This window comes from Rhineura floridana, chromosome 5 (genome assembly GCF_030035675.1).
Source record: "Rhineura floridana isolate rRhiFlo1 chromosome 5, rRhiFlo1.hap2, whole genome shotgun sequence".
Lineage (NCBI taxonomy): Eukaryota > Metazoa > Chordata > Lepidosauria > Squamata > Rhineuridae > Rhineura > Rhineura floridana.
Window position 1 is genome coordinate 52,392,388 of NC_084484.1, and position 10,037 is coordinate 52,402,424.

A 10,037-nucleotide genomic window follows, 5' to 3' on the forward strand; every position below is an offset into this window, starting at 1 on the left:
CTGGATGATTGGCTGAGCCTTTGAATGGCTGGGAGTATAAATGGAAGAATGACAGTTGAATCTGGGGGGTGTTAGTTGGTGAATGTGAGAGAAAGAAGGTGTTTGGTGGTGGATGTCAGGAGAGTGTGGAGAAAGAGGGAGGGGGAGTTCTAGTTAATAATAAGACAAGTATCACAGGAATAGATGAAACCATATGCTTATGTACCATTATAAAAGTAATCTTGTTATTTCTGATATTTAATAAATACTATTTTGGTTTACCGAAGGCCTGATCCTTGGCTGGGTTTTTCACAGACCAGAAGGGAGGGCAAGGTAATTACCAAGGCTGAAGGGAAACAGTAACGAATGGTGGCAGCGGTGAAGAGAAGAATAATAACATTACAAGTATCCAGCGCAACCCAGAGTTATATGAGTTATCTATATAGATACAAAGGGGTTGGGAACAGCATAAGCACGCAGTCACAAAAGTAACCAGATAGAGAGAGGCTCAGGCAAAGTCTCTGGGAACATTGGTTATAGGACGTGACTGGTGGTGCTGCCTAGCAGAGGGATCTAGTGAGATCTGTGCTAGAGCGGAGAGAGAAACCATAAAAAAGGACAGTCCAGACTGGTGGAGTCCCTGGTGGTGCCTAGTGAAAGGTAGTAGCCACAAGCAGGTAGGAACCTGACAGGGAGAGCCAGGGAAGGGCGTCACATGTGGTGGCTGTAGCGGTGGGATACGAACAAAAGAGAGTCCCTAAAAGTGGTGTGGCAAAAAGAAATAACAAATAAAGATTACTTGTGAGAGTGACTGGCAAAGAGTGTGTGGCAAAGAGTGAGTGAACTCCAACAACATGGCTGAATATATGAAAATGAAAAGAGAGGAGCTGGTGGAGAAGTGCATAACATTCAATTTACCTCACAAGGGTAAAGGGGTAGATGAATTGCGAGTAGCACTGATAGCATTCGCATCTGTTCAGCAAAAACAACCTGTTAGGGAAGAGACCCCAGAAGGATACTCAAGCAATCCCGCTTATATAGAGTATTTGAGAGAGAAGTTAAAATGGGAGGCTGAGGAGAAAGACAAGCAGCGGGAGTTGGAATTTGACAGAATGAGAGTGGATGCTGAAATACAGGTGGAAAAGTTAAAGTTTGAAAGAGAGAAGTTTCATTCGGATGAAACAAGAAAGGACAGAAATGAAACAAAGATAAAGGTTACACCAAAAGATTTTGCAGTGTTTGAGCCGGGACAAGATCCACAAATTTACCTCAGCACCTTTGAAAAGGCAGCTCAAATGTGGGGGCTACCGGAGGATAAATATATGCAATATTTATCAAACCTGATCAAAGGGGAATTGGCAGAGGTATACCAATATTTCCCCTCAGACAGGCCCGTCACACATGCCGAGTTTAAAGAGGCAGTATACAAAAGATTCAGACTGGGACCTGACTATTTTAGAAAGTTATTCCGAAACTGTCAGATCCAAGCAGGGAGGTCTTTTGTTGAACTGGGAGCAAAGTTGATGGATATATTTGGAAAGTGGATGAGTAGCGCCAAAGCTCAGTCAGTGGAAGAGGTGAAAAGCCTCATGATACTGGATCAATTATTCCATCAGTTACCACCAGAAATAAGGCTCCTTGTCAAAGACCATTCCCCTACATCGGTGCAGGAGGCCGCAGAGATGGTGGATCACTTTGCCTCCAATAGAACTGGCTGGGTGGGGAAAACATCAAGAGAGTTTAAACCCAGACCATATAATGGTGGCAGAAAGGATGTACTACCACAGCGAGTGAGTCCTCCAATAAAATCTGAAGGGCACAGGACACACCAGAGTGGATCTGTGTACCCTAAAATGGAGGAGAAATTATGCTATAAATGTGGTAGACTGGGGCACCTATGGTTTCAATGTGAGGTTGCCAACCCCATTGGTAATCCTGCTCAGGAAAGGGCAGTGAAAACAGAACCAAAAGAGCTGGAAACGAAAAAGGTTCAGTTCTGCCAGATAAACTGGACAGAAATAAAAGACTTTGATTCGAGTCTAAGAGAAGAAGTGAGTGTGCAAGGGGCAAATTATTGGGCATTGCTTGATACTGGTGCTGCTCAGACGTTACTGAGGCCAGATTTAATAAAATCTGAGGAAATATTACCTCAGGAAACGGTGACTATCCAAGGAGTGAGGGGTGAACCAGAAAGCATACGCATGGCCCTGATAAGAATAAAGTGGAGAGGTAGGGAGGAAAAATATAAAGTAGGTATTAATGCCCAACAACAAGAACCAGTGATACTGGGAAGAGATGTTATGGGGGCACAAGGAAAAATATATGTGGTGACCAGACGACAACTTGGCAAAGCAACAGAAACCATGTTAACAGAGGCTGAAGAAAACAGAGTGGAACCTGTTATCGAGCCTAAGGTCACCATAGCAACCCTTGGCAGGCCTGCTGAAAGAGACAAACTGTATCAAATGGTCTCTAGTGAAGAGGCAGAGCAGTTCAGGGAAGAGCTGGATAAAGATACAAGTTTGAAGCAAATAAAGGACCAAGCCCTGACACAAAAGATTCCCTTTACTGACAAACTGAGGAATCAAATTGTGTGTGAGAATGGGATTTTATATAGACTGTGGATGCCTGCTGAGAGAGAGAATGAATGTGAACCAGTGAAACAAATGATGGAAGTTGTGCAAAACAATTTAAGTCAAGCTCAGCAGAAGCAAAGTTACTGGTATGACAGAACAGCCAGGGAACGTGTGTATGATGTGGGAGAAATGGTTATGGCATTCATACCCAGGAAAAACGATAAATTACAGGCCAAATGGGAGGGACCATATACCATAAGGGAAAAGCTTGACACAGTGATGTATGTGATAACCACAGACCAATTAAAAAAGCATAAAGTGGTTCATGTAAATATGTTGAAACCTTATCATACCAGGGATGCAAAGGTGTTGCAAGTTACCTTATTCCCTGAGGGAAGCGGGCCTGAACTTCCAGATCTGGTACAGGAAAGCAAAGCAAAAGGAGGGGTGGATCAATTGGAATGGTCGGAGGAGGTGAAGGAAGAAGTAAAGGAAGAGATTCTGAGAGTTTTGAAAAATTATGGAGATCTCTTTAGCAATAAACCTGGCTGAACCAGTATAGCCAGACATTCCATTGATACTGGAAATCTTGCCCCAATCAGATCTGTTCCGTACTGTGTGAATGGGAAAGTTTTGAGTGAAATTAAAAAGGAGGTTGAAGACATGCTGGAACTAGGAGTGATCAGGGAATCCATCAGTCCCTGGGCCTCAAGTATTGTGCTGGTTCCGAAAAAAGATGGAACCACAAGATTTTGTATTGATTATTGGTTAATCAATAAAATTACTGTCCCAGATGCGTATCCTATACCTAGGGTGGACGCAATGTTAGAGCTATTGGGAGCAGCAACCATTATCTCTACGATAGATCTCTGTAAAGGATTTTGGCAGATGGAACTAGACGAGCAATCCAGAGCCAAAACTGCCTTCAGTACACCAGATGGGTTATATGAGTTTGTGACTTTACCCATGGGACTAAGGAACTCACCAAGTTTGTTTCAGAGGCTAATTAATACTGTGTTGCGAGGCATGTCAGATTTTGCAGTGGCCTATATAGATGACGTGGCCATTTTTAGCAAGTCGCCTGAGCATGTCCAACACCTGACAGCAGTATTAGAGGCATTAAAGAAAGCAGGACTAACAATAAAAGCTAAGAAGTGTCAATTTGGGTTGAATGAAGTGATCTATTTAGGACATAAGGTGGGGAGTGGGAAAATAACCCCCTTATGGAGCAAAGTTGAGGAAATACAATCGTGGCATATCCCCTTAACCAAGAAACAAGTTAGGGCATTTTTAGGTGTGGTTGGGTTTTACCGAAAGTTTGTGAAAGATTTTGGGGAAATTGCAACCCCCTTGCATGAGCTGACAAAGAAAAAGTGTGCTGAGCGTGTGGTATGGATGGATGAATGTCAAAAGGCTTTTGATCTTCTGAAGCAAGCCTTGTGCCAAGGACCTATATTAATAGCACCAGATTATGAGCAACCATTTATCATGACTACGGATGCGTCAGACCTCGCGCTGGGAGTCGTCTTGCTGCAGGAGAGAGGAGGCACCAGACATCCAGTGGCATATCTTAGTTGCAAGCTGACATTGAGGGAGAAGAATTATTCGTCGATCCAAAAGGAGTGCCTAGCGGTCGTGTGGGGACTGCGCAAGTTGCGCCCATATGTGTGGGTATTAAGATTTACGGTGACGACGGATCATCAGGCCTTGTTATAGTTACAGACTATGAAAAATCATAACACTATGCTGCAGAGGTGGTCCTAGGCTCTACAAGACTATCAAGTGGACTTCAAGTTCATAAAAGGCTAGGACAATGTATTGGCCGATGGACTTTCAAGGCAGGTGGCCGGGACTGCAGTGACGTGACGCAGACGTAGGAACAAAAAAAAAGACATTTTCCCCATAAAGACTTGGTTTTATTGTTAATGCGACGTATGAATCCTAGAGCAGGAATAATACTTTGCCGTTATTTTTAAGGGGGGGGGGAAATGTGATGTTCCTGTATTAATGTAAATATGGTAAGTGCTGTTTATATAGAAGACATATGGTAAGTGGAGTGAAAGAGGAGGGGGGAGTAGATGAGCAGTAGAATGCTGGATGATTGGCTGAGCCTTTGAATGGCTGGGAATATAAATGGAAGAATGACAGTTGAATCTGGGGGGGTGTTAGTTGGTGAATGTGAGAGAAAGAAGGTGTTTGGTGGTGGATGTCAGGAGAATGTGGAGAAAGAGGGAGGGGGAGTTCTAGTTAATAATAAGACAAGTATCACAGGAATAGATGAAACCATATGCTTATGTACCATTATAAAAGTAATCTTGTTATTTCTGATATTTAATAAATACTATTTTGGTTTACCGAAGGCCTGATCCTTGGCTGGGGAATATACAGACCAGAAGGGAGGGCAAGGTAATTACCAAGGCTGAAGGGAAACAGTAACGAATGGTGGCAGCGGTGAAGAGAAGAATAATAACATTACAAGTATCCAGCGCAACCCAGAGTTATATGAGTTATCTATATAGATACAAAGGGGTTGGGAACACCTGTCCTGGCTCGCTTGCACTGGCTACCTATTTGTTTCCGAGCCAGATTCAAGGTGCTGGTTTTGACCTATAAAGCCTTACACGGTGTGGGACCGCAATACCTTGTGGAACGCCTCTCCCGCTATGAACCTACCCGTGCACTTCGTTCAGTATCTAAGGCCCTCCTCCGGGTACCAACTCATCAAGATGCCCGGAGGACTGTTACTAGATCTAGGGCCTTTTCTGTAGTGGCCCCCGAACTGTGGAACAGCTTACCTGAATACGCCTGGCGCCTACGGTACTTTCTTTCAGGCGCCAGGTTAAGACCTGGCTATGCTCCCAGGCATTTTAATGTTTTAATGCTTTAATGTTTTCATGTGATGTTCTAGTTTTAAACCTCGTTGATATTTGTTATTGATTTTATTGTAACATTGTATTTTAACTTGTTTTGTACACCGCCCAGAGAGCTACTTGCTATGGGCGGTTTATAAATGAAATAAAAATAAATAAAAAATAAATAATAAGCACACAGTCACAAAAGCAACCAGACAGAGAGAGGCTCAGGCAAAGTCTCTGGGAACATTGGTTATAGGACGTGACTGGTGGTGCTGCCTAGTAGAGGGATCTAGTGAGATCTGTGCTAGAGCGGAGAGCGATACCATAAAAAAGGACAGTCCGGACTGGTGGAGTCCCTGGTGGTGCCTAGTGAAAGGTAGTAGCCACAAGCAGGTAGGAACCTGACAGGGAGAGCCAGGGAAGGGCGTCACAGAGGTTACTTCTCACCGTATGTTTAAAGTACATGGATTTCCACAGACTCCTTGGAACTATAGTGAGTCCAACAACATCCCTGTAGTGAGTCCAAGAAGAAGAAGAAGGAAAAGGAGGCGGTGAACTGGCAGGAGGTGCAAAGGATGTATTTTCTCCCATCATCATGTTTTAAGGATACTGTGGCAATATATCAGAGTTCTACCTGTGGTGCAATTTTTAAGGGAAAATGGAAGATTTTTAAACCCAAGTAGAGCTTCAAGGCATATTATATATTTATTTTATTAACAATAATGAGATCTGATGCTTTCTCCAATGCACTGACTACAATGCGCTGACTTACCTAGCTATCTATAGGTAAGCATTTTAAAAAATCCATTGAGTTGCTGCTATTTAAATCTACCCAATAATGAGTTTCCAGCTCCGAGTTAGATTTCAGGTGCAAAAGAAACCCATTTTTATTATGTGCCTTCCAGAGCTGTTATGTAAACTATTATAACAAAGACTGGACTGCCTCCAACTTCTGTTGAATGTGATAATAAGAAAAGTTGTTACTGGAGAAGTGAATGAAACAAAAGAGAGCAAAATGACTGCAGATGTAAAATTATGATAGCATACTTTTTTTGTAGTGTTTTTAAAAATCAGCCAGGTGCTAAATGTCCCAGAAGCAAGCAGCTGACAGATCATATGATCCATACAAACTGCCAATTCACCTACACGGATTGTTTTTTTAACCTCCTACATCTGGCATAAATAAGCATGCATAGAGAATAGATTTGTTTTAAGTGGAGAAACAGCTTCCAGTTTGTTGATTCAAACATGTTGAGGATTAACTCCTTGTAATAATGGGGGTGCTCATAAGCACGTGCAGGCACAAATGGGCTGCGCAGACTGCCAATGTTGTTGTTTGTCTTCATGTTGACCTTGGAGGCAAAGCAGCAGCACAGGTGACAAGCTTTATTCTACTCGGCAGTATACCAACACGGTCAGAGTAAACAGAAGAACAAACTCCGGAGGAAAATGACAAAAACAAATAAAAAAATGCCCTCCCCAAGGTTATGCAGCAGTCTGCAGCAAAGTCAGGTGACATTTAGCTAGTTTGTTAGTTCAGAGGTGAGGAACCTCCCGACTGGGAACCAAATACAGCTATCTCCAGGCCTCTCTATCCAGCCCTTGGGACTATCCCTAGACTATGACCCTTCACCAGGCCACACCCTTCACTCAAGTGCTTTTGCCTGGATCAGCACCCTCCTTAAGTATTGGACTACAACTCCCCTTGTCCTCGACCACTGGCTATGCTGGCTGCGGATAAGTCTGACAGCATCTGAAAGGACATGTGTTGCCTTCCCCTGCAATAAATAAACGGCAGCTCACTGTTCAGCAAACATATTAATGAGGTGGGAGGATAATTTATCCCCGTCACCCTCCCCCAGCTTTGGCATACTGCATGCGTATTGCATGGATCTGGTTCAGTCCTGAGGACTCTGGTCACAGAAAGGCTCCTAGAGAGAAGGAATGGGAAAAGCTATCTACATGTGGAGCTGTTGCTTATCAAGGCTGACACAACTGGGCAGCTCATTTGAAATGCATCACTATAAAATCAATTGAATATGTGCATATGCACAGAGAAGGTTCCTGATCATGTAATCTTATCTCTAGGTTTGTGGCTGAGGGTCAGTTCTAGTAATGTCATCATGGCAACATCCTACATGAGTCCAGTCAGTTGTGCTGCCTATGGAATGCAGGCCTGTTTTGACTGTGATAATATAGCAATCAACTGTGTAGTATTCCACTAATGTGGCTGGGTTCCTGGTGGCTCAAAGACCTTCAGGGTGGCATCCATGTAGATGGCTTGCCTACAGTACTGTCTTTGTCCTGCTTACACTGCTCACATCTTTTCAGTCCATTTTTGTATCTTGCAATGGGGTTTGGGATTACTTCAGGTGCTAGATATGAAGATGGCTGCTCTTCTGCTGGCTGAGCTGCATTGGCCCACTCTGCTGGACCAAAATGACATCCTGTTATCCAAGGTACAACATCCTGCCAGCGTTGTGGTTCTTCATTTACTTATACCATGACTTGTAAGATTGGCCCTTAAATATTCTGATAATGTCGGGGTATTTCCAGTTATCTGGAGACTTGTAATTAGGGGTGCTTATTGAGCATTCATCCTGATTTGTTTGCAGGGAGATTAGACAACATTGTCTATTGAATGAGCATTAATTCAGATTTGTTTGTGGGAAAGTTAGACAACGTTGTGTCAAAGCAAGCGTTAACCCACCCGACTCCTCACTACATTTTCCTGTCAACTTTCCTTATTGCAAAAAGTCCAGTCTTCTGGGGAAGCAGTTTTGTGATGCAAGACTGCCCAATCAGCTATAATTGTGCAACCTGAACTTTCCAGTATGTGACTGAATCCCAACTGAAAGTAGTGACATTTGAAAGTGCCCTACATTGTCATCTGGCTGGTTTTAAAATTGGCCTAACTACTTTTACTGCCCCACCACCATAGCTCTTGAAATTAATTCTCGCTAATGACAATTAGAACTTTTCCTTTCTGGGAGAGGCACCAGTGCTAATAAAATTAGAATTACAAACAATATTTCATTGTAGAATCCAGATCAATAAACAAAAACAAATTTCAAGAGAAATGTAAAAACATTCCTGTTTACCTAAGGATTTGATGGCTGAAGGAGACTGTTCCTAGCAACCCAGAGACGGGTTAGATGGAAGAAAGTTTTTAATCTATAATTGTTTTTTGATTGCTTTTTTTGTTTGTTGAATTGTGTTTATGTGTTTGCTTCCTTTGTACGCTTAATACATTCCTAGTGACACTATTGGGGTAACAAACTTATCTTGAACAAAACTGATCTGATGGGACGTGCAAAGGGGAAAGTGTGGGGAGGCAGCTTTGTAGAAGCCATTTGTTACTTGCTTGTTTACTCAAATTATTTTTAAAAACACTTCATAGCATAAAACATTTAAAAAAGGAAAACACATCCTACCAAAAATATAGATTCTAGAACTAAACAAAGACTAGAAGTTATTAAAGGTCTGATGTCATTCACAAACTCTTATTGGATGAGTTAATTTAGGAGCTCTAGCTTCACAGTCATCATAGACTTTTGGTGCACATCTATTTTTGCTGCTGTGGATGATGATGGCTTTGCACTTCCTCTGTGGGCACTTCCAAGATAACCGCATGATGGGGGAACTCCTACATCTCCTCTTATCAGGAGATGTGTATTACCCTGATGCAGGGACAGATCATTCATATGGATTTTTTACATGTGATTTCATGTATTTAGTTATGCAAATTTGACATGGTTTTTATTGTACTTATTGTGTTTATGCGTATGTACTCAGTTGTAAAGTGCTTTGAGAACTTTCAGTTTGTAAGTGGTCTATAAATGGAAAATCACCCGGAAGTGGATTGGAAAGACTAACCCAAATTGTGTTTGCATTTTTACAGATTTTTAGGGCAGTACAATATCTCAGAGAGGGCGTCAGGTCTTCTGCTCCCCTGGTGCATTCACTATAGCTGCCCAATTTCCCTGCTTTTTACAGTGTGATAGAAATATTGGTTAGCTATAGGTATGTTCTTAAACTGAGAGGTTTTTTTTGCCTATTAGTGAATTTCTCTGGTTTTTAATCCGAGAGGTAAGAAATGGGGTCCTGTGCAAATTTGCTGAGAAAGGATTGATCATTTGCATGCTTATTGAGTTCAATGGGATTTACTCTCCTGAATCAAGCTTAGGATAGGTGAAACTGACCACGGAGGGATGGGAAGGTGAGGAGGAGGAAGTGCAGGGGGGAGAAGGGGAGGGGAGGAGGAAGGGCAGAGAGAAGGAGGGAGATGGGAGCAGGCAGGAGGGGAAGGGGAGGAGGGCAGGTTTGATAATTTGCATCGTTATTGAGTTTGGTGAAATTTACTCCTGTGCAATCATGCTTAGGACAGGTGAAACTGACCATGGGGTGAGGAGGAGTGAGTGAGTGAGTTTTGGAGTGGGCGGGGTGGAGGAAGAAGAAAGAGGGGAGGGGAGGGGAGGAGGAAGGGAGAGGAGAAGGAGAGGATAGAAGGGGAGGGGAAAGGCAGGTCTAGTTATTTGTATGCTTATTGAGTTCAATAGGATTTACTCCCACGCAAACATGCTTAGAATAGGTAAAACTGACCATGGAGGGGGGGAGGGGACAGGAG